The sequence below is a fragment of the Bidens hawaiensis genome, unplaced genomic scaffold (genome assembly GCF_021521415.1).
Source record: "Bidens hawaiensis isolate Kalapana, Puna unplaced genomic scaffold, B.hawaiensis_p1.1 tig00012729_1, whole genome shotgun sequence".
In the NCBI taxonomy this organism is placed as follows: Eukaryota; Viridiplantae; Streptophyta; class Magnoliopsida; order Asterales; family Asteraceae; genus Bidens; species Bidens hawaiensis.
Window position 1 is genome coordinate 311,414 of NW_027492054.1, and position 25,288 is coordinate 336,701.

A 25,288-nucleotide genomic window follows, 5' to 3' on the forward strand; every position below is an offset into this window, starting at 1 on the left:
ACTTATTTTCATGTCTCAAGTGAGACTAGAATTTACAACTATTTTGTTGATATTATACACATTTACCACTAGACTAAACTAGAGGTAATTATTTTTATTAAGAATAACAATTTATTATGATAAACAGGTCATTCCGATTATATTATTATGCAAGGTTCATTTAAAAAGAATTACATATATGATTGTTTTCTTTTTTATTTTTATATAATAGGAGGTGTAAAATTAGTTATAAACGTTATATCATGACCTTTTAGATATCATTTTGATCATATGACAACTTTATTTTTGTAGTTTTCTTTTTCAGTTGATATTGCATATGTATATATCCTACCTTCCGTATCATACTCGATACTATCTTAATGTCATCGCATCCCAACAAAACAATTAGCAAGTTAAATACCGCTATTAACTAATAAACCTTCATTTAATAAATTAACTTTCACATCATAAAAAGTGTATTTATATCTTCAACAATTACATATTATATTCTATTGTTATATGTTATTTTCACCTCCTTAATTTATGTGCATATCACCTTGTCATGTCTCTTTGACTCTTTCCATTGTTTTGTCTTTACGTAGTCTATATATACATAACCATGTCATCCACGTATCAAAAGTTGACCATACATGATATATTCACCCGATGTTAATATTGTTATCTTAAATCGTCGAGTATCGTGCAGCAGACGTTGGGTCACACCTGTTAGAGACTTAGAGCATCGAGGGGTGAGTAGGTATTCTGTCGTCGCCCTCATATGATTTGATCGATTTTGGATTTTCCATCTTATGGCAATTTCTTTGTCGCATGTCGCTATAAGTCCTTTAAAAAATTAAACATATGTTAATATATATGTGTTGAAAAGGTTGATATGCAAGTAGCGAGACCATCTTATACGTCGGGGGTTTAAAGGATGGCTCTTAAATAGAAACTTTTCAGTTGTATGATATTGATCAAGTTATTATTAGGGAGTAACGCACACCCATGAAGTATATAACGTACACGAAGATTATCGTGATTCGTTAAAGACTAGCCAACGTTCACAAGTGATGACTAGATAATCTTTATTGATTGATATACATTAATTATAAGTACATAACAATGATATTTATAGGATTTTTTTTATTCAAAATAGGAAGAAAATAAGAGGTTAAATTGTTTCTTTAAGAGAGAACTTTTGTTTGCGGTTTCTAGGTGACCCGTCATTTGAAATGACGGATCCTAAAATTTGCATAGGATTGTCAGCTACTCCTTTCTTTGTCTCGGTCGAAATGGCCCAAAGGCATACACGAACCAAACAATTTTTCACTCGGAGGCCTTGAACACTTTAATCTACGCACTTGATTATAATTTTGCAATATATTAGTCTTCTTTTAGTTGTTACCGCCTTCTCATCAGTTAACCTGAAGGTCCGTTGAAACTCCCCCAAGATCCAACACATCCGTCATGGTTATATGTGCCCTGACCCGTTTTTTTGTTCCTATCGACTCCCACTAAACACTCTCCATGTATAACAGATATACCTTCGCGAGAGATCTTTTCAGATGGCACACTGCTTTCCATTTTACCAAATATCGTCTAGTAAGTGGGTGTTATGCTGACTAACTATCAGTGCTCCCACAGTCACAAACACATTTGACTGAAATTCTTAAACCCTTCCACACATGTTTAGCTTGAATCCAACCTATGATTATGGGTTTATCACCCACAAAATATTCTTCAATAACGCTAGATTAATTGGAAGAATATCTCTCCTTAGAGGCAATTTCCTTAGTCCCCACTCACGAGGGAAGTATTTTATGTCGCATGATGCTAAGAAAACTGAAAGGCCAGGTGAGCCTTATACCTCTTACCGTTGTTGTGGCCTTTTGTTTTATTTTTTTTTTATCGTAAATGATTGAATCATTACACATAGTATAGTAGGAACTTTGAATTCAAGAAATATCTTTCGGGACTCAATGGACATATTTTTACAAATAATTAATAAATGGCTTTCTTTATTTATATTATATGTTATAAGGAACGGAAAACAAACTCGAAACTTTGTAGCACCCCATTCCATGGTCATGGAGATAGACATGTGCCCAACTTCTTGGGATTAACTTAAAAAGGTTAAATATGGCACAAAAACATGTTGGATAATGTAAGTATACGACTAAATCATGGAGGGGCGCCTTCAGGAAACTCACTAGGTTCATTCGGGTAGACTGGGAGCACTATCACAACCAATTTGGTTTTGACATTCGGTTTTAGCTTAGATTTCACGAAACCTAGAGTTTTACCTGATGTTATTGGTGGTTTAGCGTTTAAAAGTTCCTTTGGGTACTTTTGGTAGTTCGAAAACACCGTCGCAATCATTTGTATTCACTAGTGCATTTATGGTTGCTATAAGATATCACTAGATGGTTCGTTTTTTTATTTGAGTTCATCAAGTAGTTTTGGGTAAACCCCTCCACCCTAACAGTCAGATTATGTAGAAGAAATAACGTATCATTTTAATATATGATTAGCGATTAGATCGAATATTTAGGGTTATTTGTGTTGTAATAACGTTCTTTAGAAATGAGATTGATACCGAATCAGTAACATTCTGAATTTCTAGAAAACTTAATATTGGTACTGGTAATAATCCCAAACTCTCTAATCCAAATTTTCTTAAAAACTTACTATTAATTTGATACCTGTTCCCAATACCATTTACCTACTAATTTCCTAATTCTTCTGAAGTGTTTTTATATATGTGGTGAAGTTAGAAAAAAGCAATATAATTATATAAATAGAAGAGAAAAAAGTTTCAATCATTCTCATGTATAGATTTATAATTATTCAGACATTCAGACTACCAGGCTAAAAATGAGACACGACACCACATCGGGCCCACAATATCATACTTCTGTGTATAAAAGAACCCAAACCTTTCCCATTACAGAACATCCTAGAATTCTCATCCTTAAACCCTTCGAACCTCGAACCTCAAAAATGGCAATAATCATCATGTTCAACATATGTATTACACTCCTCCTATGTCTTCGCATCAAAAACGAATTACTCACTCTTTTAAAATACTCCACCTCTTCCTTGTTCCGATACGCCGGAGTTGATTTTGGTTTCCATGAAGAAGATAATATGTTTTTGGTTGATCTTCCTATCATTCGGTTCCAAGATCTTCAAATCCACCGATATAGATCTGCGGACAGGATGTGTTTTATATGTTCCAAAGATTATAAGAGTGATGACGTGGTCTGTCAGCTGAGTCGGTGTGGTGACGTGTTTCACTCCGACTGTGTGGGAAAACTGCTTCATCATAAACAGACTTCGTGTCCGTATTGTCGAACTCCGGTGTTCTCCGGGCTTTCGCAGGCGCCGATCAAGAGTTTCTGATGTTATATGTATATATGTTTGATAGGTTTAGTTTTTGGGTATCAATTTTGGTTTGGTGCAATTGTATAAATCAGCTTTGGAAGTTGTATTTCTATCTCAAATGTTGAACACAAACTAATCAAGATGTGCATCATGTTAAGGAGAAACATGGAAATGGATCTTAATTAATGTGTTTAGATTTTAAATGAAACACATGGGTATTACTTGTAAGCTGTAAGGTAAGATGTAACACATGATTAGCTAATATAAGAATGCAACTAAAATATTAAATAACTACTATGCATCGTGTTCTAAGACATGAACTACAACCTCAAGTTAGACAAGTAGTGGTATGGGGTTTATGAAACTCAAAAAAAAAAACAAACACAAAAACAAAAGAAAAGAAAAAAAAAGAAAAAAAAGGGAAATTAGGGAACCCATATCTTTCTGTCATGAAAGGAGTCTAGAAGTTCCAAACCCATGAAAGAAGTCTCGAAGTTCCAAACCCCCTAAGCGGACGAGTGGGTTGTGGAAGAAGTCCGGAAATGCAAACAAGCCCGGACAAAATGGTGGGGCCCCCTTCACTCAAATACAATAATATATAGATATTTTTTAAAATATTTTTAATGGTTCGAAAATTGTAATATTGTGAGAGAAATGTGTTTAATGATGTTTGAAAAACTCATGTGCGAGATGAGCTAGGTGACATTCTGTGATGTTGAAATTGGATAACATTGTGATGCTCTAACTAGTAGATCAGTAGGCCTCGCACCTAGTTTGCACTAAAATAAACATATAAAAAAAATACTTGGATGTCTATTAATTCAATCTTTAAAATATTGTTCGTTGCACACCACTTAAATAATGATAACTTTCTGTATTCATTGATCTATTAAAATTTTGGGGACAAACATAACCATTTTTTCATACTTAAATAATCGTTTAAAATGAATGATGAACTACTCGATTAAATTTGATACATGAAAGAATGTATTATCTACAAATTATTCGATGTCACTTCATTAAAGATGGTGGACGTAGTTAATGAACATAAATTATTAATGTCTCATCTTTAACTTTTGTGTGACTTTCTCCTCAGCCATTCGTTTTGGGACCATTACTCGAAGGGTGAGATATGTATTCTCTATGCTGATTGTACACGTCACTTGATTAGTGTTTGTATCTTTGCAAATCTTTGACTAGTATACGGAGAAGCCTGCATCTCTCATACAAAGCAGAACATCACCTTCCGATAATAATTAAGTGTAAAACAAACTAGCATTATATTACGGGGCTGCCTTTCGAGTCCCGTATAGCTAGCGTCCTCGGTTGCCCAAGGATCATCCATTAGGTCATATGTATGATAAGGGCCTTGTGATATACGTATATGATTGTTGTATAACTTTGGATCCCAATGGGGCTTGTCATTTGTAAATAAGTTGTTTTTATTACACAAACTCACATTTGGTCATAACAAGTCCTATTAGGCCTTCGTGATACATGTCATGTAACATTATAGTGAAGTATTGGGCCTTGTAACAATTTGTTTTGCCGCAATACATGCATGTGTAACAATACTGTACACTATTGAGCCTTAATATGCCTTACTATGTGTTAGTGTGTTGTTTTTTGCTAGAAAAATTCATATTAGGTCTTATTACATGTATATAATTATTGAATATTGTTGGACCTCCATGGATCTTGCTATATGTTTGTGGGTTTCTTTTATACTAAGCCGTTTTGTGTTCGTCAAGTACTGTACTATTGTACATTTGTACTACTTATTGGTCCTCAATTGCCCTTCTGATGTGTTAGTGTGGTTCAATTAATTAGGCTACACCAAACCAAATTAAGAAATAAAAAGCCATATTACAAAATACATATCACATCTTACAAATAAAAACATTACATTACAGATATTACACATAAAATATACTATATTTCCATACTTAATTTCCGAATAATTTACATTTACGCGTGCCAAGCTAGACTTCACAAACCCATACATATAAAAAAAATCCTTTGTGTGTGTGTGCATGACAAAACATACATATACGGGAAACCAACTCATGGTGTGGGTCTGACTTTAACTCTAGGAGTTTGGAAATCCGATCGACTTCTCACTTCGATTCATCGCAACAGTTTGTTTTAATATACCACATCATCAACAAAGAACTCGTTTAGAGCTAAGATGATGCAAGTGACTCTGACGGGTTATTTAAATTTCAAGACTATCAACAATATCGAATTAAATTCCTATATACCACACACAATTATTGATCCCACAAGGGTAGTGATCAAAAGGACCCCATCTCGACAAAAGACAGAAACTTTTGGACGAGAATTGTAACAAGAATTCTATACTCAAATTAATTAAACGAATTGTTAATTTTTCTCTATATTGTTTTGTCTTTACTCTCTCTATATCATCCCAAACGAGAAAAACAAGCGGTGGGTACGTTTTCTTAACACACCAGACTCCCAGGCTAGAAATGGAACACGTATAGACACACCGTGACAGGAACATCAGCATGTTGGTGTATAAAAACTCCCACGTATACATAATAATATATGTTCTATTACAAAACATATATCCTTAAACCCTTGACACCTCAAAAATGGCAATTATCATCATCTTCAACATATGCATTACACTCCTACTAACTCTTCGCATCAAGAGTGAATTACTCACTCTCCTAAAATATTATTCGTTCCGGTATGATCAAATTCAAGAAGATGATAACATGCTTTTGGTTGATCTTCCGATAATTCGGTTCCAAGATCTTCAAAACCATCGGCAGAGATCTGCGGACAGGATGTGTTTCATATGTTCCAAAGATTATAATAGTGATGACGTGGTCTGTCATCTGAGTAGGTGTGGTGATGTGTTTCACTCCGACTGTGTGGGTGTAGGGGTATGGTACTAAACCCGGTTTTACGACCCTAAATTTATTATGTTTGGCTTATTTTATTATATGGACTAATACAATGTTATTGGACTGAGGGGGTTTCCCTTAGATCTGTGTTTTTTCTAAGTGAAATATACCAAATCTAGTTATGATTTTTTCAGATCTGGGTTCGTTTGAGCAACAGTCACACTTCATATTCATAGATCTATAAATCCTATTAGATCTGTTGGTTTTACATAAAACCTACCTGATGTGGATATTCAAAATCTCTAGATCGTGCGCGCCACCGCGGATCAAAATCGCTCCCTGTGGATCAACTTCGGATTCCGCATGCGCGCTCCCGGCGATCACTCTACGCCACAGCGGGTCGCATGCGCGCTCCCGGCGATCACTCTACGCCACAGCGGGTCGCATGCGCGCTCCCGGCGATCACTACACGCCACAGCGAATTGCATGCGCGCTCCCGGCGATCACTCTGCGCCACAGCGGGCCGCATGCGCGCTCCCGGCGATCACTCTACGCCACAGCGGGCCGCATGCGCGCCCCCGGTAATCACTCTACGGCACAGCGGGTCGCATGCGCGCTCCCGGCGATCACTCTACGCCACAGCGGGTCGCATGCGCGCCCCCGGCGATCACTCTACGCCACAACGAATTGCATGCGCGCTCCCGGCGATCACTCTACGTCACAGCGGGTCGCATGCGCGCTCCCGGCGATCACTCTACGCCACAGCGGGTCGCATGCGCGCTCCCGGCAATTACTCTACGCCACAGCAGATCGCATGCGCGCTCCCAGCGATTACTCTACGCCACAGCTCACGCATATCACATGCTCATGAAGACAGCCAAAACCTATGCTCGTGGCGCATATCACATGCTCACGCATCACGCATGCTCACGCGTATCACGTATGCTCACGCATACCACATATACTCACGCATCACGTATGCTCACGCATCACGTATGCTCACGCATATCATATGCTCACGCATCACATATGTTAATGGGCTTCACGTATGCTCATGCATATTAGATGCTCACGCATCATGCACGCTCACGCACCACATCTGCGCGTGAGAATAAAGGAGACATTGCGCAGGCCGCGCGTAAGCGACATAACAAATGAACAATCTAATCCAAATCAGGATAAGAACAACCATGATTGTACTCATATGGCTATGCGCCATACTTAAAGGTTGGGAATCCTCATAATATCCCATATGGCTACGCGCCATACTTAAAGGTTGGGAATCCTCAAAATATCCCATATGGCTACGCGCCATACTTAAAAGTTGAGAATCCTCATAATATCCCATATGGCTACGCGCCATACTTAAAGGTTGGGAATCCTCATAATATCCCATATGGCTACGCGCCAAACTTAAAGGTTGGGAATCCTCATAAACCCATAGGCCACGCGCCAAGCTTAAAGGTTGGGCACACCTCATAATTTGCCCGATGATGGGAACCATGCAATACGTCCACTTTTAGATGACATGTTTTTGCAGGTTCGGCTACGAGCCGCACAAACACCTATGACATCATTATTATTATCTGGCCATTTGTGCCTCCATTATTATTTTGAAAACAGGCCGGGATATTCATCCTGCGCAGAGGAGGCCTGTAAGTCGCCTCGCGCGCAAACTTTTATTATTCTTATAGCTCGTAAGACGCCACGCGCGCAGGCTTCATTATTCTCATAGATCCGTAAGTCGCCTCGTGCGCAGGCTTCATTATTTCTACAGCTCGTAAGTCGCCTCACGCGCGCAAGCTTTATTATTCATATAGCTCGTAAGACGCCTCGCGCGCAAGCTTTTATTATTCTTATAGCTCGTAAGCCGTCACGCGCGCATGCTTCATTATTCTCATAGATCCGTAAGTCGCCTCGCGCGCAGGCTTCATTATTTTTACAGCTCGTAAATCGCCTCACGCGCGCAAGCTTTATTATTCATATAGCTCGTAAGACGCCTCGCGCGCAAGCTTTTATTATTCTTATAGCTCGTAAGACGCCACGCGCGCAGGCTTCATTATTCTCATAGATCCGTAAGTCGCCTCGCGCGCGGGCTTCATTATTTTTACAGCTCGTAAGTCGCCTCACGCGCGCAAGCTTTATTATTCATATAGCTCGTAAGACGCCTCGCGCGCAAGCTTTTATTATTCTTATAGCTCGTAAGCCGCCACGCGCGCAGGCTTCATTATTCTCATAGATCCGTAAGTCGCCTCGCGCGCAGGCTTCATTATTTTTACAGCTCGTAAGTCGCCTCACGCGCGCAAGCTTTATTATTCATATAGCTCGTAAGACGCATCGCGCGCAAGCTTTTATTATTCTTATAGCTCGTAAGACGCCACGCGCGCAGGCTTCATTATTCTCATAGATCCGTAAGTCGCCTCGCGCGCGGGCTTCATTATTTTTACAGCTCGTAAGTCATCTCACGCGCGCAAGCTTTATTATTCATATAGCTCGTAAGACGCCTCGCGCGCAAGCTTTTATTATTCTTATAGCTCGTAAGTCGCCTCGCGCGCAAGCTTTTATTATTCTCATAGCTCATAAGTCGCCTCGCGCGCAAGCTTTATTATTCTCATAGCTCGTAAGTCGCCTCGCGCGCAGGCTTTTATTATTCGGCGTGCTATATCTTATTCCTGATAGTGCACCATCATTATCATAAAAACCAAAACACGTCACCATCATGAAGAAAACCTCCCAACACTCAAAGACAATAAAGATAAGGCCGAAGAAAAGGGAAAAAACCGCCTCACGCCCTAACACACCTCATAAAGTCCAGCGCTCCACCTAAACGCTTGCGCGCCCAGGAGCAACGCTGGACTTGGGGGGCTTGTAGGGGTATGGTACTAAACCCGGTTTTACGACCCTAAATTTATTATGTTTGGCTTATTTTATTATATGGACTAATACATTGTTATTGGGCTGAGGGGGTTTTGTGGAGGTAACCCTAACTGGGCTAGGCCCATTAGGGTACCATGATGGTGGCCATGAGGCTTCCTATATAAGGAGGTCTCCACCTCCTTATAAGGGGTTGGTCATTCTCAATAAGAGCCACCACCATATTTTTGTGTCTGTGAACAAGAGATCCTGGAGATTTTTTAGCGGTCACCTCCACACCCCCAAAAAGTCATTGCAGATCCCAACCAGCCGGAGAACAAGATCAAGACGTGGTTCGTTCATCTCGAAATCCGTGGAAACATCGTCATGGATCAGGTCAGATTCATCTCGTGCTTCGACAGTGGGAAAACTGCTTCACCAGAAACAGACTTCGTGTCCGTATTGTCGAACTCCGGTGGTTTCGGGCCTTTCACAGGCACCGATTAAGAGTTTTTGATAGGTTTAGAGTACGTAGTTTGTTCGGTGTATGTTATTGTTGGAGACACTGATCGATATAACTCCACTTTTATTAACGGAGTTGTATTTATATCTCAAATGTTGCAAACAAATAACTAATCAAAAATGTTTTGAGAAATAAGAAGCAATAGTTTATGCATGCATCATGTCAAGAACACAATGCAGTTTACCAATTAACTGTGAGTAGTGGTAACGCAAGAACAAATTAAACTGTATGTTTATTTTTCATTCACACACACACACTAAGGCCATGTTTGTTTTTGCCTCTTTTCTCTGAATAGAGTAAAACGTCTGATTCGGTCGGACGTAATCAGACGTGGGGCTGTTTGTTTTTTTTCTGGCTTTAAGAGGTTTAACGTCTTAATAGCATCTGAACCAGTAAGAGCTTTTAGTGGGTCTGAAAACCTCTTAACCCAAAAAAAACATACGTTTTTCTCCGGCCTCCATTAACTTCTAACCCGGAGACTAGGCTCCATCTCCGACGACTAGAGGTTCGTCTCTAGCCTCCACCTCTTAGTGATTCAGATTTCAGACATTTGAACCACCTCTTAACATTCAGATGTGGTATTCAGATTCAGACTTAAATCTCGAAAAAAACAAACGAGGCCTAACTGTCAAAGAAATTTTAGAAATATGAAACTTATACGTAGATAAAGATTAACATTCACAGAGCCTAAGTGCACTAGAGAAGATCAAGCAAATATTGTTCTTTGTTTTTTATTATAATCGTCATCGTGACTTGTTAAAAAATTTACTTTTATTGTGTTTAAACACTTAAATTTTAAATTTTGAAGTGAGTTTATTGGGTTATGGACTAATTACGGTTTGGATTGTGTAAACTTCTTTGTTAATAAAAATTGATTTGAATGAATTGAACTTAAACATTAAAAATAAGGAAAATTCTTAAAATAAGCGTTTACAAAAACGTTTTTCAAGTTTTAGAAACGTTTTTTTTATAAAAATTTCCACCCAGAAATTTTCTGGCGTCCCTGGGTAGTCAAATTGGGAGCCGTCACCCCCCTACCCCCTAAAGCCGTCTCTGTGTCGATAAAGAGGGATTGTATCGAATTGGGGGCCGTCGCCCTTGCCGCCCACTAAACCCGTCTCTCTGTCGATAAAGAGGGATTGTATCCGATACGTATTTAGAAGCTTGCAAGCACATTGCTTGGGGTTAACAAATACCTTGTTAGGAAACACATGTCATAAACAGATTAACGTGTATAGTCATGTACGATTGAAGTGCACATAACTAATTTCATATAAGCCATGGCACATGTCATAACCGAATCTAACTATCTATATAACTGCCTATCATGAAATCCTACGTGTCGCTCTCACGTTGTTCCCCCGTTCTCTAGAGCAACCAGATTGCTTGATTTCTAAATGGAGGTTTCTCATGCATTTGACCTGAAATCATAGATTTGAGTCTTACCAAACCAAGATAGTCTTTAAATGGGTTATAACATCTCATTTATTTGTGAACTTTTTTCATAATTAAACAATGATTTTCACGGGTCATGGATCTCACCAAACCCGGATAACTCTTAAACGGGTTATAACATCTCATTTATTTGTGAAATAGCCCCTTAATCATCAAAGAATAATTTACATGGGTTATGGGGTCTTACCAAACCTTAATAGCCCTCAAATGAGTTATAATATCTTATTTATTGGTATACACTTTCATCATTAAAACCTAATTTAATTTATCTTCTTTACATGTTTTCCGTTGCCGGTCTATCATCTTCATCGTCTGTTAACTTTCGATACTACCCACCATCGTCGACTACATCAACGTCCCCTTTTTCATTAGATAAATATTTATGTTTATTTGTTCATTTAAAAAAATCAACATGCATGTTCGTGTTTGAATCGTATGGTTATATTAATATCCTATAGACTATGCAATCTATATATAGAACATCTACGTTGGTAGTGTGTAGGGGATGTGCTGTGTGTATGCATTCATTTGTATAGATGTTACCTTTTTTATATTAACTATGAGAAGGTAGATGCAGTTTAATACAATTATATTTTCTTCAGATAAAATATTTTTTTCATCTTAATATAATTGGATTTTCTCCAATTCTATCAGCCATTCATTTTGGGACCCTTAAATAGAATGTCGATATATTTAATATCCATGATAATCATACACGTCACTTGATTAGTGTTTGTATCTTTGAAGATCTTTGACTACTACACGGTGGAACCTCCGCCTCTCATACAAACTTATAGAGCAAAACACTAGCACTAGTACATTCCGATATAAAACAAAATTTCATTATTATGTCCGCAAATTAGTAACTAAAGGCGATAAATCGATAAGTGGACCACCCAAAAAAAATTAATTTCAAACTTTTTGAAGGTGTATATATTTAGAAGCCTATATCATCACACGTGTGTTTAAATGTACATTTGATTACATATTCGTGTTAACTTAAAATTCTTATATTTAACTTTTTACAGATACATGGGTAAATCTCTATTTAATCATTTGTGTAGATCGAGTTTGTGACAAGATGGAACCAAATTATGAGAGTGTGTTCAAGCCCATATAGAAACTTGTGAAGAAGACAAACATGAATAGGACATTTAAACTTGAATGTGATATTTTGGGTCAACAAAACCTAGAGGTTGACTATGATATATTATTTCTGTGAGATCACCGTGTGCATTCTAAAAATAAGTTGGTGAATCGGCCATTGGTGTGTGACAATCAAAGATAAGACCGTCCGAATTGTTGTTGATATAATCACGGGACTAAAAGTTTCATGAAATTCAGTTCTTGGTTTTTGTCAAAGCATGTTGCAACAATGCGTGCTTTCGGGTGATAACACCATTATGGCCTATCCTTAACCCTTTTTACAGCCGGAAACATGAATAAAAGAGTAATTTGGAGAGCGCTTGAATAATTGTACAAATGTATATTAATAAGATAAACTATTGAGTCGGAGGCAAAATGCTAGAAACGTTGAGGTACAAAAGATCGAATGAGAAGTGTAAGAGCAATTTCAACAACATAAGGATGTCAACGTTTCACAATACCTCAGAAGTCCCTTACCATTACCAACATGTTGTGCTAGCTAATGACCGGTTTACAACAAAATTTGAGCGATTATCTCCAAAGTTGGCTCTTGTTGAAGCTGAAGGTTAATGAGTCTATGTTTGGCTGTCACTTGGAATGTGACCAATGCCACAACGATTACGAGAGAGGAAAATGACCAAAATGTCTATTTAAATCCCACCGGTTCCATTATGTCCAGCCCAAAACCAACGTGCCGCCTAGTTATTCTACCCTAATGACTGAGCGCCACATGTCAAGAATGTTTATGACGTGTGTATATTATCTTCAAGTATATATTGAAAATAGTCATATTGTCAGTCAAAATTTTCCTCCTTGCTAGAAGGTTGTGAAATTTATGTTCCATGCTAATCACACACGTCTCTTGAACTTGATCAATGTTTGTATAGTACATAACTGAATGATCTTTGACTAGTATACCTGGAAGGCTGGAAGCAAACCCCTGCCTCACATACAAAATATATATAGTACATTCAAATAATTACTAGAAAACAAAGTATCATTAACTACTATATGTTAATAAATTGCCAAACTGTATTGATCGACTGAGAAAAAAAAGCTAAAAAAATGGAGATGCGGGGTATCGATCCCCATACCTCTCGCATGCTAAGCGAGCGCTCTACCATCTGAGCTACATCGCCGTTTCGTTCAATAGCTTTGATAACCCTTCATATGCCTAAATAGTTGCTAAAAAGTGGAGATGTTAAGATGAGTAACAGCTACATTGACATGGATTAATAGATTATTTTATATGTATGATAAAATGAATTTGTGTTCATGTGAGTCGGTTTTGGGCTCAAATAGTAAGAAAACCAAAATTTCAGTTTTTCGGTTTTCGATTTTACTCATGGTCAGTTTTTGTTTTTTGCATTGGAGCCCGAATAAAAATTGGTGCGGAATAGTGAAATAGGCTTTAAACTTTTAGAAAAAAATGTATTTGTTAACTGCTTGTTAATAAATTAGAGCTTAAAACTTATGGCCTGAAATACAAGTTTTATAAGTTTTGAGCATAAATCCCATAACCAATATTTACACAAGTTCAGAGTGGTAACCAAAGGTCCAAAATGTTATTTTCGGATTTAGGAAAAGAGAAAAAAAAATGAACCATCGGTAACTAGTTTGGATCAATTTGTTCGGTTTGTTTTGTCACCTATATCGGTTTCAGTTAATTGGTTTTATCCTCACAATTATATATTACATTAATTAACACATGTTAGCTCATCATAATTCCAACATTTCTCAAATCACACTAAAACCTTCTTGTAGATAATTAAAGTTAATGACTTGATAAATATAATAATCGGTTTGCATACAACTCATAACATATTAAGTTGATACTAAACAATAAATTATGTAATAATCACTTTAATCCTCTTCTTCCATAAGTGATTGAAGAAGCGTGGTGCAACCCGACAAGATCTCATCCTTCATGAACCCCATAGCATTGGCAAAACGCGTGTCTGATGCAATGCCATTGTAGCTTGTGAGCACCACACGGGCCCTATCACGACCAGGGTCAGCCGTCATGCAGTCACCCATCGGGCTGCTGACTAGGACGACATCACACGTTTCATCCCCATGATCCTCGTTGACTAGAATGTGGTATGTTCCTGTCGAGTCGGTTGTTCCCTCCATGGTGTAAAGTACCTTTTGTTCTTTGTCCTTGCATTCAACCCTAACCTTAGCACCTATAATGCAGCAATCAGCAAGTTAATTATTGCATTTTATAACATGCGGTTTGTAATGAACAACTGAATAAGCAACTTTAAACTGCTTATTGTGTTTGAACAATTTACATGAATTATTAGCATTTCAATCACCGGATTGTCTTGAAAGATGGTACACCATTCATAACACCCGGCTAGGATATCCTAAATTCATCAAAATTATTTATACCTAAATTCATTATTTTTTGCCAACTTTTTATGAGGCCGAAAATTTGCAAGTTCAAATGGCAAAAACCGAAACTGAACTGAAAGCAAAGCGAAAACCAAAAAAACTGAAACTGAACGGTTTCAAAAACTCCAAAAACCGAAGTTTTTGTTTTCGGTTTGGTTTTAGCGAAAAACCACACCGAACCGTACCACGCACACACCCCTAGGATTAATCTAGAAAAGTGAGATATAAATCTCTAAAAACTTTCCTTATATATAATGTTTAAAAATTATTTAATCAACTTTTCTTATTAATAACACACGATTGTTACTTAAAACATAAATTATTTAGTACTAATATTAATTTGATATAAGGATTTATATTTTTAAGAATAATGGTGTTAAAAAAAAGGTTGATACAATTCATACAAATACTTACATAAATTGTATTCAAAGTTTAAATAAATATATTATCTTATAAAACAATATAAACTAATATTTGTTTTTAACATTCAAAAAAATATATAATCAAAACACCGGATACTAAGAGTTTAAAAATACTAATCTACGAAAACTGAAAAAGTACTTTAAAACATAAAAACATTATCTTAAATATAAAAAACCGCTTCATTATTTCAAAACAATAAAACATCTCAAATAATATGAAACCAATATAGGTTTTGGATAACATCGACTGTAAGATATTTTTGTCATATTCACATGAATTTTCCTGAAAGGTATTTATATATATTTGATACACATGAGCATGTTGCATGACCAACAATGAATATTACCGTTGTTGAATGGTTGTCCAAAACTTGTAACATTTAAACATTTGTTTTTTATGTGAAATAAACAAATGTTAATAAAACACATAAGATAGTAAGATTATAAAAAAATTAGTTTCTAAGCTTTTGACCATGTTATTATTATAAATTTTTATGAAATATAATAGAAGTTATAATTTGTCACACCCTCAAAATCCACTAACGGAGTTTTACCGTTAGAGGGTGTGAACTAACAGGATCGGATTCATTAGTTATAATCAAACCATAAAAACATTAATGAAAATAAGTGCGGAAGCGTAAATATATAAACCAAGTGTTGCGCCACGCAGGACGACTTAAAAACCCACATAGTAACAGTTTTAAACAAGTTTGCATAATCAATAGTGTTCAAAACAATGCATGATCCTATACCACGCGTCCGCCTCGGCTACCTGAGAATAACATACTAAAAGTGTCAACACGAGGTTGGCGAGTTCACAAGTTTATATAAAATAAAGCGTTTAGCGTTCAGCGTTTTGCGTTCAGCGTTTTGCGTTTAGCGTTTTGCGTTACCAGATAGTGTTAAATCAATTATATATCGATAGGTAGCTAGCCTATACAACAAGTATTACTAAGTGTTCGACACCGAAGCTGACTGTTTATCATGTGCCTTGCCACCAGGTCTATCCCGACCATGGTAATGTGTTTAGCCAAGATTACACCCACTCGACCTCCAGTCGAGCTTAGCGTTGGGTGGGGTTTGTCAAACCCAGTAGTACTACTCAACAATGACTCGCTATTTTACAATACTAAACGGTTCGATGTGTGAAGGACTTCAATTATTTCGTTTGCCACTTAGCCTTTACAAGTGATATATAATTTACTAACAAAATCTAAAAGCGTTTTCGGAGTATGTTATCTCCCCCAAGTGAAAAGCGTTTAAAGAGTTTAAAAGGGGTAAGTGAAACTCACTGTTTGCGAAGAATTCCCAAAAACAAGTCACCCAAGTGATGCGCGTCACAGAAAACTCTCACTAGTGTTCTATAACAACAAGGAGATTTTCTAAGAGTCGGAACTATTATCGAGTCTCTAGACTCGGCACATAATACTTAAGCACAAGATACGTTTCGTGTTCGTTTGTGAATCGTGTGTGACTTAACAAGCACATTTGTGATACGTTACACGCTGTGAACAACTATCTACGTGTCAAGTATTAATAGTGTACATATCTAGCAAATATTCCCCGCAAGGGCAATTTGGTCAAAACATAACAATTATCTAGCAACAAGCACGTTTCATGTATTTTCACAAAGTTCAGCAGCTAGTTTCATTATGACAGAATTCTACTTGAAAGACTACTCTATTCAACAGATCATAGTATCTCAATTAATTCACCAAAAATCGTCACAAAAGCACACATGTGTTAGGTTTCCAGAACATATTTTATTGTATTTTTATTCCACATAGATTTCTCACAATGATCAAAACATTACAGCAAACTCACAACAGTCAAATTCATGCGCAACAGAATGTTATTTGTTATTCCCGTTAAGTGAAAAATCTAATTAATGCAAGACCAATTGGGTTGGGTTCTTAACTCAACAAGTTAACTTCCAGAAGTAGAACCAACAGATTTGGTCTTGTAATCCACGAGTTATGACATTTACAAAATAGCCTTACATCAGGTCTCAAAATTCAGATTTGCACAACGTTTTTGTAAAATCATAAAAGTTAACTTTTACACGTCCAAAAATTGCAAATTTATATTCTTTAGAAACTAGACTCAACCTAGTACACTGTAGTATCAATAATCTCGACCAATTCTCACATTCACACCCCGTTACAGTCAATTGAACATCAACAACACAATCTGTCCAGAAACAGTTTGCATCCAAACTCAACATATTAATCATCTATAGACCACAATCCGTTCATATGACATTCTAGACACCATAATCACTATCCATGCACATCAATTACACACCACAAACATGATTAGGGTTTTACTTGAACTCAAAATCAAAGAAACAAGCGATTAACATGCAATAACATCAATTCTAGTCATCAAATCAACAATCAATACATAATTAAACATCATCTAATCAAAACAAAGCATATGAGCACCATATATATAATTTTCGAAATCTAGGGTTTATAATTATACCTTCAAAATGTAAAAACAAGTAAGAGGAAGGTGAGAGATGACTAGGAACGAGTGTAGGATGCTTCAATTGTGAAAACCAAGATCAAACAAGGGTGGTATGGTGGTGGTGAAGGGCTGCCGATCGCAAGGAGAGGGAGAGAGAGCCGTCGGTTTGTGTGGGGAGAGGGAAAGAGAGGATTAGGGTTTTATTTTTGATATTATTAATAATAAGATGTTACACTTTAGTCCCTCAACTTATAGTTTGCTAACTTTCCAGTATAATTAACTTAGTTCTTGTTTCTTGTTTAGCATCACACATAATATAATCAAGTAACACATATGTTAACATAAGGTTATCACGTATTTGTTGTTTTGATGTTCGTCATTTGTTCACCAATAGTTTGCGTCAACTCGTTTGCGTTTCGGTGCAATTCCCGAAAGACTACACATGTAGTAGTTGTCAAGCGTCATTTAAAACCTTAGTTTAAATGTAATGAGATGTGCGTTATAGATCCAATGATCTTAAGTTTGAATTGACGGAGTTTGAGTTAACGGAGTTAACCTGAAATTGATGAGTGTCACATAATTATAGTTGGAAAGTGAAAGATTTTAAAACTCATGAATGGTCTTCAAAAACTAAAGTGTTAAATGTAGTTTATAGTTTAATTTAACAATAAGATTAAGTATAAAATTATTGCATTCACTTTTTAATATGAAGTTATTAAGACTATTATTTTGTATAAATCTAAAAAACAAAGGAATGTTATATTCTAATTTTAAAACAAATATTGAAAAGGAAAATCATTAAGAACAATTTTCATTTATTAAAAGTTAAATAATAGGGGGGGGACATGTTATAATTTTGGTGCTTTGATATGATAGGAATAAAGAGATAAGTTATGGAATGTTTTAAATAATTTATATTAATAAAATAATTAAGAATTCAAAATGAAAAGATAGGTGAGACATTTAGCAAATTATTAGGCTAATTAAGGAATATGTGGTTGAACCATCATTTTTGTTTATTATAGTAGTAGATAAGAATATCTGATCATCGAATTGGTGACAATTACCAAATCTGAATATTTATTTATCTAGCAACAACAACTACCATATTAAGTAAATCCCACAAATAACTAGCTATTAGTGGGAGAGCTTTTATCTAGTACAAACGTATAAATAAGCATCCAATAAGTAACAAGTTGATTTCAACCCGATATTGACTAGGTTTAAGTTTATATCAAGGTTTTCTAAGGGTCAAATTAAACATAACTTTTTCTACTTATCATGCATACCCTACCTCCTATAAATCAAATGTCTGTCATATTTCATCATTTAAAGTTTTTTTAAACAATTTTCCTTTTTGAAAAAAAAATTTAAAAATACTTTATTTAAAGTAAACTGCTTTTATTAAATTAAATAACAAATGTCACAAATTATGTAATTAATAAATTCTTTATTTGTATGAAAATGATTTTAAAAAGAAAGGTTGTGAGACCAAACCATTCTTTTAAAATCATATTCTTGCGAATAAAGAATTTAAGTACTTAATTTGTGAGGAATTCATAAACCGGTTTCCTTCGTAATTCATAGAACATGGTATTTATGAAAGTAGCTTACTAAAGAAACATTTTAGGAAGATTATTGAATATTGTTTTGGTATATTATGAAAGTAGCTTATTGAATAGTCTTTTGGTATATTTATTCTTATTACGTCTAGATGAGATCGTCTAATATTTATTAATTCATTGCACAATCAAAGGTGGCCAAAGGTTCGATCTAGAAGTTGACCAATTCTAGTCAGGATTGCTGTCGACTTTAATAGGATAAAATCATAAAATTAATATATAGGTTTGTGCCAGAATTTGACATATTTTATTAACATTTTAGAATCATAATTTGGACCTAGTGCTTATATAGTGCTAGGATGAGTCAGAAAATTAAATATTTAAATTTTCAAATATTACAGTTTAACAAATATAATTGATTAAACCAACAAACAAAATATATTTTCATAAATTATACCGTTTTAAACTATTTAATTTTAACTCAAGTTTATCATTTTTTATAACACTTCGGTATAAGTGTTTTTTTTAATTGGATTGAGATGTCGTACTCAATTTTAAAAGTCGTCAAAACAAAATCTTACAAATTTTAATCCCATTTTTTATTTTGTTTGCTAGGACAATCGTCGCAATGCGTAGGTTTCCCAATGTGATGCGAGGATCAACTCTCCTAGTATAAAACCAATTATGTCTTTTTCAAAATAATATTCTTACGAAATCCTTAATATTAATATAATATCTACATTCAAAGTTCATGGTCAGTGTTATATTTTATCAATAGTGAAGAAACGTGGATCGACTCACTAGTAGACGATCTACTTTCCTCGGGTGTGATTATGCTATTTCACCGATGGTTCTCTGGGATCTGGGTTCTTCCACCTACAAAATGAACAGCACCGTAAACTTACCCCTCAGAAAGGGACAGAGGGGTCCTCTTTGGGGTAACCCTCCGGTGTGAGAATAAGTGTTTGTAGGAGAAGATAATAATATGAGAGTAAGGAAATTGGAGTGTATTGCTTAATATAGCTGAATACTGTGTAATTGAGTGTGTCTCTCCTTGTGGAGTTGATGTGGTATTTATAGTGCTAGGGTTCCCAATGATTAGGCTCAGACCTAATTAGGGCCTTGTTGGCCTCCTCCAATTGCTTTGCGCCACGTGTCCTTGGGACACCTGGTGCTTTTTCATTGGTTATAATCACGTGGTAGCACATGGGTTTTGCTGAGTTGTCCACCTTTCATTGACAGCTGTCAACATCAGCATATTCTTATTCCTTAAAAAGATACCTTCTGGAAGGTTGTCTGACGTGCACAATCAAGGTTGCCCTAATCCTGATTTGGATAAGGACGAGGTTGATTATGTACATGTGTGATATGCGCCTATCCTGAGGATGCGCGAGGTCTTCTCTTTATTCTCACGCGCATATGTTTCATGCGCAGATGTGATATGCGCACGCGCGGATGCGCCACGCGCATATGTGATATGCGTGAGCATTTGTGATGCGTGAGCATATGTGATGCGTGAGCATCTGTGATGCCTGAGCATCTGTGATGCCTGAGCATGTGATGCCTGAGCATGTGATGCATGAGCATATGTGATATGCGTGAGCATATGTGATATGCGCCATGCGCATAGGTTTTGGCTTTGTGCCTTCATAATGTCTTGATTTCAAGCCTCTTGTCTATATTTTGTGGGTTGACCCGCCTCGCTCGGTGTTGAGGCGGGTACATACCTCTTCAAGCCCCCCAGTCTAATGTGTGTCTTGTCTCGCGCGAGCGAGGTAAGATAGATATTAGACTTAATAGTTTGCTCTTTTAGTAGGGGTTTGTCTTTTTCTTCTTATTACTCATCGCTGCGCGAAATTCTATCCTTTTTGGTTGAAAACGAATCGTCACTGTACGTGGTTGGTTGTTGCTGACATGCGTCAGTGATGGAGACGTGTCAGACCTTTCGTGTGCTCGAGGTGCTACAGTTGCCTTTCGTGTCCCCTCACATAGTGTCTGGGACACGTGTCGCGCTCGCGTTGGTCCGTTCCTGCGAGTGGTGGCGCGTGAACTCTGGCAGCACCTGTATAGTTTCTTTTCGTGTCCCCTCGCACAGTGTCAGGGACACGTGTCGCGCTCGCGTTGGCTTACACCTGCGAGTGGGGGCGCGTGAAGTCCGATCAGCACCAATTTTTCTCTCTCCTGGGCCTATAAAAGCCAGCCCCTTTGAGTTTTTATTCTTCATCTTCTTTGTTGTTTATTCGAAGCTTTCCTTTCTTTCATTCTATTCCGATTAGCTGTCTTCTGCTTCCAGATCTCTGTTCTTCAGATCATCCTTTGTCCGTTTTTACAGTTGTATGTCTGATAGCTCAGACAACACAATCTCCCCTATCCATCGCCGTGTTAAATCGTTAGTAATGTCTACGTTGAAGAAGACCAGCAAGGGGAAGAGGGCTGCTGAGGCCTCATCGGAGGAGGTAGGGAGGACCAAGGCAGTGAAGAAGTGGGATGAGATCCCCTGCAAACTGAGGCAGGCCGATTTTGACAGCCTTATCGCCTCTCAGGGTTTTCTCCCTGAGTATGGCTGCATGCTGCCGGCGGCCGGGCAAACGGCGGCGGACCCGCCTACCGGCTATATATCCCTTTACTGCCATTTTTTCACCCACTGCAACCTTCGTCTCCCGATGACAAGGTTTGTGGGTGCGGTGCTTAGGTTTTATGGGATTCATATATCCCAAGTCCATCCGTTTGGACTCGTGCGCATGACTCATTTTGAGTTCATGTGCAAATCTCAGCGCGAGAAGCCCACCCCTCGGCGCTTTCAGTTTTTTATAAGCCCAAGATCCAAGATTCTTGGTTCTCATTTATTCCTCGCAGTCAGAAGGTCAAGTGCTGCACTGTTTCATTCAAAAGCCTTCATGACTGGTCCGAGAGATTTTTCTATATCAGGGCTGGTGTGATCCCCATCCGCATGACCATGCGCGCGATCTCTTCTGCGCCTGCGGATGTGGGTGTCTTCAAGAACCCAACTGGCGCCTGGGTTAAAAAGTTGACTGCGGAACCATCCCCCGCCAAGAACATTTGCGAGGAGGCGCTGGTGGGGGTTGGTATGAGCAGGAGGTGGGCCGACAGCGCGACTGAGCCCGTTATCCAAGTTGACGGCTTGTGTAAGTTAATCTCATTGCATTACTTCTGCGCGAATATAATTCTTTTTGCTGATATCATTTGACTTGTTTTGTGCAGTCAGCAAGGAGTATGTCCACGCCGCCTATGATGAGCATATGGAGGGTGGCTCCGTCGAGCTGGGCGCTGGGGAGGTTGGCTTCCCCGATCGCTTCGATGACATGTTCATCCCTGTTGATCTGGGATTTCTCTTTGACAGCGATGCGCCTGGTAAGCCTTTGTACTTATGCATTTGCCTTTATAATACCAAATTTTGCTAACACTTCTGTTGCGTGTATTGTAGACGCGCTTGAGATCTATGAGCTGGAGCTCGCGGAAGAGGAGGAGGAAGAGGAGGCGCCCCAACTAAAGCGTAAAGCTAAAGGGAAAACTGGCGCAGGGGCCAGTAAGAAGCAGAAGAAAGATGATGCCCCTGTTGTTCAGGATCCTCCTACTCAGGCGAAGGGACTTGAGAAGACCCAGGTGTTTACCACCAAGTTTTCCTTGTCTTCCCTGCCTCAAAAAGTGGACAGACCTCCTGTCCACACGAGGTATGGTGCCACTACCTCCTCCCTTCGCGCGGTGGAAAAGGGAAGCGGCGTTGCGCCTTCGACAGGTATACTTTGCTTATCCTTTGGTTATCTTTTATGGTTCTATGAGCGCGATTCTGATAGAATTACTAATGAATCCTTGCTCACTTAAATGTTTGTAGAGCCGGCGACCTTGGTGGACCAACCTCAGGCGCAACAAGGTGCCGAGCCTGCGCCGGAGGTCGCTTCGAAGTCCCCTGTTTTACCCTCAAAAAAGGGGAGAATGGACTTCATGGCGATGTTTGCCTCTCGAACGGAGTTGCGCCAATGTATGTATTGCGCTTTTATTTTCTGACTTTTTTCTTTTAGATCAAGTCATGAACCATTTCTTTTTGTTGATTTTTTCATAGGAGTCATAGCTGGCGTACAAGCTGCTGGCGGTACTCCTGGCGCCGGTGCCAGCGCCGTTGGTTCTGCTCCTGCTCCTGCAAGTGCTGAATCTCCCCTCATCGGGATTACTAAGGAGCAGGAGGCAGTTTTACGCGCCGACCTGGCGGCGTCGAGACCTCCCTCACCTCCTCCTGCGCACAGCCCTCCTCGCGAGACTGATTTTGGTTCTAGGTCGCAGGAGAAAAGGCCTGTTTCAGAGGAGGATGAGGAGTTTGAAGTTGAAGACTCCGACGGCGGCCGCGCTAGCCCTGCAGCGCCACGAGATTTTCCGGCGCAGCCTTCTCGTGGGGCTGGCGCTGACTTTTCTGCTTCATCCCCGCAGGTATAGGTTCGTTTTTGCTCCGCTGCACGGACTTCCATATTAGTGTTTTGATGACTTAGATCATTACTTTGTGTTTGCAGGAAGCCGATCACATTTACCGCCCGAGATGGAACATTACTGAGGACAGCTCATTTCAGTCCATGGGTGTGTGTGAGGACTTCTGGGCTCATTCTGTGCCTCCAGCTGAAAGGAGGTTTCAGGAGGGCCGCGCTCGCGATGACTTGCTCAACGATCATCTGTTTGCTGGGTCGGCTTTCTTTGCTGCCTCCCAAGAGCTTCGCTATGATTACGTAAAGGTACGTGATGCTCTTGCGGAAGCCAAGCAAGAGGCTAAAGTGTCTGCTTGGCATCTTTCTGATGCTCGAGAGAGAGCTGAGAAGCTCCAGGCAGAGCTCAGTGAGAACAGAGCAAGTGCCAACACCGCCTTCGTGAAGCGCGGGCATGAGCTACAGGCTGCGCGGGAGAAGCTACAGGCGGCCGAGGCGGACGCGGCCAAGTACGCACGTAGAGTGCGCGACTTGGAGCTTGATGCGGAGGCGCGTGACCAAGCTCTCGTCTAGTCTATAACTGACAAATCATCGCTGGAGAGTGAGGTTGCGCGCCTGAAGAAGGAGCTGGCGGCCGCGCAGGCCGAGAAAGATGAAGCCTTGGCGACGGCAGCGTCTAGCCAGGAAGCACTCGAGCTTGCGCGAGCGGAAAAGGAAGAAGCCTTGGCGGCAGCAGCGTCCGACAAAGAAGAGCTGAAACAGACTAAGGAAACTGTTGAGTTGTTAAACTCTCAGATTCCTGCTCTTGAGACGTCTGTTGCTTCCCTCGCGCAGGATCGCCAATGGCTAATCTCACAGGGTATGACTCGTTGCGCTTACGCGATGAAATATTCAGACGAGTTTCAGGCCTTTGTGATGGATTGCAACGCTGCCGCGCGCTTGGTGGGTCGAGCTGAAGGGTTTAAGGATGGCTATGAATACGGCATGTTGAAGAAGAACCCATCCGACTACCCTTATCAGAGCGACGTTGCCTGCGCGGACATGGCCGCGATGGGGGAGAAGTATTTGAATACTCCCATTCCCATCCTTGCGCAGGTATTTTAACCTTAATGAGATTACCTTGACTTATTTTCCAAGTCTTTTTGTACTCATATTTTTCCTTATGATTTGCAGATATCCGCGCTTGCTGACCAGCCCGATCTCGGCGCGCTAAAGAAATTACTTGATGAGTGCGAAGGGGCTGGTGGCAGCGATGATGGCGCGGGGGATGCTGCCCCTGCTAGCGGCTCTGGCGTGGCCAAAGGATCCGCTCCTGACACTATTGTGATAGAAGAATCCATTCAGGACGAACAACTTGACTATGGTCAGTTTGGAGATGACGAGGAGCGGGCTGCGCCAGGTGCTGAGGGCGGTGATGAGGACTATGAAGAGGCTGACGTCGACGTGGAGACTTGAGAAGCCCTTCATGTTTTTTATTTTTATTTGTAATTTGTATCTCATAATCTTGTAAACTTGTAAATTTCAATGCTTTGGAATGAAATTTTGTTTTTCCCTTCTTCGCATCTTGCGCATTCCCCATTCATCTCTTTATATTGCATGGTTGCTTGTTGAATATAAGATATGCTTGCACGTTGAAATAAGAACAAGGTTGTAAGGAAATTATTATACTTAATCCTTGTCATATTGTAAGTGATTTTGCCATATCTTGATTATGTTGACACGTGCCTTGGCGTTTTCATTATTCCTCTTTTGCGCGACGTTATCTCGCATTTATTATATGGAATTATGAGTTTTT